The following is a 6,800-nucleotide window of genomic DNA, read 5'->3' on the forward strand; positions in this document are numbered from 1 at the left end:
ATCCCGGGGCTGAGCTCCCAGAGCTTTAAATTTAGGGAAAATAAAGAAAAATTGCAAATACGAGGCTGCTCCTCCTCAGGGGCTGAGCCTGAGGAAAATTAAGGGAAAATAAGGGAAATGAGGGGAAAATAAAGGAAATTAGGGGGAAAAAAAGGAAATTAGGGGGAAAAAAAGGAAATTAGGGGGAAATAAGGGAAATTAGGGGAAAATAAGGGAGAATAAGTGAAATCAAGGGAAAATAAGGGAAATTAGGGGGAAATAAGGTAAATTAAGGGAAAAATAAGGGAAATTAGGGGAAAATAAGGGAAATTAAGGAAAATTTAGGAAAATTTGCAAATATGAAGCTGCCTCCATCCTAAACTAAGGGAACACGAGGAGAAATTGGAAAAACGAGTCTGCCCATCCCAGGACTGAGTTCCTGAAACTCTAAAATAAGGAAAACGAGGAGAAATAAATTGCAAACACGACTCTGCTCCTCCTCAGGGGCTGAGCCCGAGGGAAATTAGGGGAAATTAGGGGAAAATAAGAGAAATTAAGGGAAATTAAGGGAAAATAAGGAAAATTTGCAAATATGAGGCTTTCTCCGCTCTGAATTAAGGGAAAATAAGGAAAAATTGCAAAAACGAGCCTGCCTGACCCAGGACTGAGATCCTGAATCTCTAAACTAAGGGAAAATAAGGAAATGAGCTCCCAAAGCTCTAAACTAAAGGAAAACGAGGAGAAATAAATTGCAAACACGACTCTGTTCCTCCTCCTTGAGGGCTGAGCTTCACCCCCAAACCAAAATTAGAATTTATTCTGGATTTTTTTTTTTTTTTTTGCCATTTCCCATCTCCCTCCTTCCTCTACCAACGTTTCCCAGCACGGTAGGAATTACAAGGATGAGTCCATTGGGAGGAATAAGTGTAGGAATATTTGGGAGCACAGCGAGGCTCGGGACGGGCCAAGGCCGGAGCCGCCGTCACTTTGTCCCCGTCCGGCCTGGGGGTGACATCGGTGCCCAGCGACGTCGGGGTCACCTCCGGTGTCTCCGAGGAGCCCACCACGGTTTGTTGGGGGAAGGTGGTGAGGATGGGCCCGGGGAAGGTGACGACCACCGGGGGAGGGAAGATGATGACGCGCGAGTCGGGACAGGCCACCACGCAGGGCTCGTTGGAGCTGGCGGCCACCGGTTGGGGACATTTGGGGTCGCAGGGGGTGGCGCAGGTGAGTTGGGTGGAGGTCATGGCTGGAAGAGGAAAGAGAGGAAAGAGGGTGTGAAGGGTTAAAAAAAAAAACCCCAAAAAAACACATAAAAACAAAACAAAACTAAACAAACGGACAAAAAGCCGACAAAAATCAAATCGAAACGCGCCGCCAAAAAAAACCAACACAGAAACAAAGAAACGAATGAAGAAACCCACAAAAAACCAAAAAACTCAACAAAAAAAAACCAAACCCAAAACCAAATCAAACAACCCCACAAAAAAACCCACAAAAACTCAAACCAAAACATCCCCCCAAAAACCCCAAAACTAAACTAAAAAACCCCAAAACCAAATCAAACAACCCCACAAAAAGCCCACAAAAATCAAACCAAAACACACCCCCCAAAAAAATCCCAACCCAGAAACAAAGAAACCCACAAAAAATATAAAAAAACCACAAAAAACCCCCACAAAAACCCAAACCAAAACACCCCCCATAAAAACCCCTCAAAACCCCCAAAAAAACGCCCAAAAAAACCCCAGAAAAATCAAACCAAAACACCCCCCCAAAAACCAAAACTAAACAAAAAAACCCCCACAAAACTCCAAAAAAACCCCCACAAAAAACCATAAAAACCCAGACCAAAACACACCCCCAAAAAACCCAAAACTAAACAAAAAAAAACCCCACAAAAAATAAAAAAAACCCCCACAAAAACCCCACAAAAATCAAACCAAAACATCCCCCCAAAAAAACCACAAAACAAACCAAAACCAAACCAAAAAACTCCAGAAAAAAACCCCAAAAACCCACAAAAATTCAAACCAAAACAACCCCCCAATAAATCTCTCAGTTATTGACATTTGGTTTTAATTAATGAATTAATTTAATTAAAAGACAGGAATTGATCTCTCTCAGTTATTGACAAATAATTTAGATAAAGTCAGGAACTGATCTCAGTTATTGACATTTGGTATTAATTAATTAATTTAATTAAAAGACAAGAATTGATCTCAGTTACTGGCAGATAATTTAGAGATAATTTAGATAAAGGCAGGAATTGATCTCTCTCAGTTATTGGCAGATAATTAAATTGATCTTTCTCAGTTATTGACATTTGGCTTTAATTAATGAATTTAATTAAAAAACAGGAATTGATCTCTCTCAGTTATTGACATTTGGTTTTAAATTAATTAATAACTTAATTAAAAGACAAGAATTGATCTCTCTCGGTAATTGACAAATAATTTAGATAAAGAGAAGAATCAATCTCTTGGTTATTGCCAGATAATTAAATTGATCTCTCTCAGTCACTGACATTTGTTTTTAATTAATTAATTAATTAATTAAATTAACTTAGGTGCATTTTTATCTCTCACCTTCAACTCCCTGGCACGGATTCCTTCTGAATTCCTGCCTTAAACTTTCTCCTTTTTTCTCCTCCTCCCCTGGAGCAGAAACTCCTCCTTTTCCCTTCCCCAAATCCTGACCCCGCCCTAAACCCGGCCCCAAATCCTGACCCCACCCCAAATCCTGTCCCCACCCCAAATCCTGACCCCAAATCCTGACCCTGCCCCAAATCCTGTCCCCACCCCAAATCCTGACCCCAAATCCTGACCCCACCCCAAATCCTGACCCCGCCCCAAATCCTGACCCCAAATCCTGACCCCACCCCAAATCCTGACCCCACCCCAAATCCTGACCCCACCCCAAATCCTGACCCCAAATCCTGACCCTGCCCCAAATCCTGTCCCCACCCCAAATCCTGACCCCGCCCCAAATCCTGTCCCCACCCCAAATCCTGACCCCACCCCAAATCCTGTCCCCAAATCCTGTCCCCACCCCAAATCCTGACCCCAAATCCTGACCCCAAATCCTGATCCCAAATCCCGGCCCCACCCCAAATCCTGACCCCAAATCCTGACCCCACCCCAAATCCTGACCCCGCCCCAAATCCTGACCCCACCCCAAATCCCAACCCCAAATCCTGTCCCCACCCCAAATCCTGACCCCACCCCAAATCCTGACCCCACCCCAAATCCTGACCCCAAATCCTGACCCCACCCCAAATCCTGACCCCACCCCAAATCCTGACCCCACCCCAATTCTGGCCCCAAATCCCGGCCCCAAATCCGGCCGTTCCTGTTCCCTCAGTTCCGCCCACGCGGGGAGATAAATAACCCAAAAATCCGGTTTTTCTGCGTGTTTTAGGGTGGGATAATCAGCTTGGGGCCCTGCGGGGTTTTTTCTTTTTAATTTTTTTTCTTTTCTTTGTTTTAATTTTTTTAAAATTTTATGTTATTTTTTTCTTTTTTTAAAATTATTTTTTCTTTTTCTTTTCTTTTCTTTTCTTTTCTTTTCTTTTCTTTTCTTTTCTTTTCTTTTCTTTTCTTTTCTTTTCTTTTCTTTTCTTTTTTATTATTTTTCTTTTTATTCTCTTTTATTTTTATTTTTTCTTATTTTTTCTTATTCTTTTCTTTTCTTTTCTTTTCTTTTCTTTTCTTTTCTTTTTTCTTTTCTTTCCTTTTATTTTCTTTTTAATTTTTTCTTTTTATTTTCTTTTTTTTTTTTTTTTTTTATTTTTCCTTTCCTTCCCTTTCCTTTCCTTTCCAATTTATTTTTATTTTAATTTTTTTTTATATTTTCCTTTTTTCCCTTTGTATTTTCCTCCAAATCCCCTCCAGTCAAACCCCAACCCTGCCCTACAAAAACACTGAATTTAAACTCCGAAACAAAGTTTTAAAATCAATTTTAAACCTTAAAAATGAAAGTTCTCGGTGCAGTTCCATTAATAATCCATAATCATCACTTGGTGCGGCTTTAATTAAATATAATTAAATATAATTAAATTAAAGAATTTAATTTTAACCTTTAATTAAACAAAAGAATTTAATTTTAATCCAAACAGAGTCGGAGCTGCACCAAATTCAGTTTCAAGAAGAATTTTCTAGAATTTTCCACCTTTAAATCTCTCCCTGATTTTGCTGCACAATTAAATATGAAATTTAATTTAATTTTTTTCAGGATTAAGAGACTGAAATTCTTTTTTTTCCCCCATAAATTTAAACGCCTTAGAAAAAAAATAAATTGATTTTTGCAGGTTTTTTTTTAAGGGAAATGCAGCAGCAGGAAAAAAAAAAGGTTTTAAATTTTAAACCATTTAAGGAATAGAAATATAATAAATAAAGAATAGAAATATCCTGAATATAAATATAATAAATAAAGAATATAAATGTCCTAAATAAAGAATTTAAATATAATAAATAAAAAATATAAATATCTTAAAAAAATTACTATAAATATCCCTAAATAAAGAACAAAAATATCCTAAATAAAGAATTTAAAATATTCTAAATAAAGACTGTAAATATTCTAAAAAAAGAATATAAAATATCTTAAATAAAGAATATAAAATATCTCAAATAAAGAATATAAAGGTCTTAAACAAAAATATAAAATATCTTAAATAAAGAATATAAAATATCCCAAATAAAGAATATAAAATATCCCAAATAAAAACTATAAATATCCTAAATAAAGTCTATAAATATAATAAATAAAAAATATAAAATATCCTAAAAATCCTCTAGAAATATCCCAAAATAAACAATATAAATACCCCAAATAAAAACCATAAATACCCCAAATTAAACCCATAAATACCCCAAATAAAAACCATTTCAAGACGATTTTAAAGCACAAACCCACTCAAAAAAACCCCAAAAAATTCAATTTTTTTAAAGTCAAAAACTTACCGAGAAAAAAACTCCGAGGACTCGGTTGAGACGGAGAGAAAAAAACCCAAAACTTTCTGAAGATTTTTGAGAAAAAATCAAAATATTCTGAAGTTTTTTGATGAAAAATAAAAACTTTTTGAGGATTTTTGAGGAAAAATCAAAATATTCTGAAGATTTTTGAGGAAAAATCAAAATATTCTGAAGATTTTTGAGGAAAAATCAAAACTCTCTGAAGATTTTTGAGGAAAAACAAAAACCCTTTGAGGATTTTGGAGAAAAATCAAAATATTCTGATTTTTTTTCGAGAAAAAAAATAAAAACCTTTTGAGGACTTTTGAGGAAAATAAAAATCTCTGAGGATTTTGGAGAAAAACCTTCTGAAGATTTTTTTGAGGAAAAATCAAAATATTCTGAAGTTTTTTGAGGAAAAAATCAAAACCCTTTGAGGATTTTTGGAGAAAAACCTTCTGAGGATTTTCCAGGCGCGTTGAGGGTTTTTATTTCCTCCCTTTGTTTTTAAATCCCTCCCCTGATTTTTTAAATCCCTCCCATGAATTTTTAAATCCCTCCCCTGGTTTTATTTTCTCTCCTGGTTTTTATTTTATTTTCTCTCCTGGTTTTTATTTTTTCTCTGCTGAGTTTTTAAAATCCACCCCCTGGATGCCCCAGGGGAGGTTGAGATGTTTTTTTTTCTGTAAGGGGATTTAATTGTTTGGTGGCGGGGAAATTGCTGATGGAGGTGTGGAAATTAATTTAGTTTATTTTGTTTTGTTTTATTTTATTTTATTTTGGTTTTTGTTTTGTTTTATTTTGTTTTGTTTTATTTTAATTTAATTTAATTTAATTTTGTTTTGTTTTATTTTATTTGTTTTGGGGTTTTTTTTGTTTTATTTTGTTTTGTTTTGTTTTATTATTTTATTTTATTTTATTTTATTTCAGTTTCTTTCAGTTTATTCTTATCTTATCTTGTTTTATTTAATTTTATTTTTGATTTTATATTTCATGTTATTTTATTTTTTATTTTTTAATTTATATTTTCTTTTCTTTTTTTTTTTATTTTCCTTTCCTTTCCTTTCCTTTCCTTTCCTTTCCTTTCCTTTCCTTTCCTTTCCTTTCCTTTCCTTTCCTTTCCTTTCCTTTCCTTTCCTTTCCTTTCCTTTCCTTTCCTTTCCTTTCCTTTCCTTTCCTTTCCTTTCCTTTCCTTTCCTTTCCTTTCCTTTCCTTTCCTTTCCTTTCCTTTCCTTTCCTTTCCTTTCCTTTCCTTTCCTTTCCTTTCCTTTCCTTTCCTTTCCTTTCCTTTCCTTTCCTTTCCCTTTTTTATTTTTGTATTTTCCTTGCACATTCCTGTAGTTTACAGGCAGGAAAATATTATTTTTAAACACTTTTTCTTCTTTTTCTTTTTTTCTTTTTCTTTTTCTTTTTCTTTTTCTTTTTCTTTTTCTTCTCCTTTTTCTTCTCCTTTTTCACTTTTTCTTTTCCTTTTTCTTCTTATTTTTCTTCTTCTTTTCCTTTTTTTCTTTTCCTTTTCCTTTTCCTTTTCCTTCTTATTTTCCTTCTCCTTCTCCTCCTTTTTATTTTCCTTTTCCTTCTCCTTTTTTCCCAGAATTAAAACTCCCAAATCCTCCTCCCATAAACTCAAACCCCCCTCGAAAAATCCCCTTTAATTTTTTTGCACCTTTTTATTTGGGGCACAAAAAAAAAGCAAAAAAAAAAAAATCGCTCCTAAATCCTAAAACCCACAAAATTTTGGCAAAATTTTAAATAAAAAATCCACCAAAATAAAGAAAATATCCAAGACCAGACAAGGGACAGACCTGGGTGAGATTTAAAATTTTAAAGTGAATTTTAAAGTGATTTTTAAAGTGAATTTTAAAG

The sequence above is a fragment of the Zosterops lateralis genome (genome assembly GCF_965231275.1).
Source record: "Zosterops lateralis genome assembly, chromosome: 27".
NCBI classification, from domain to species: domain Eukaryota; kingdom Metazoa; phylum Chordata; class Aves; order Passeriformes; family Zosteropidae; genus Zosterops; species Zosterops lateralis.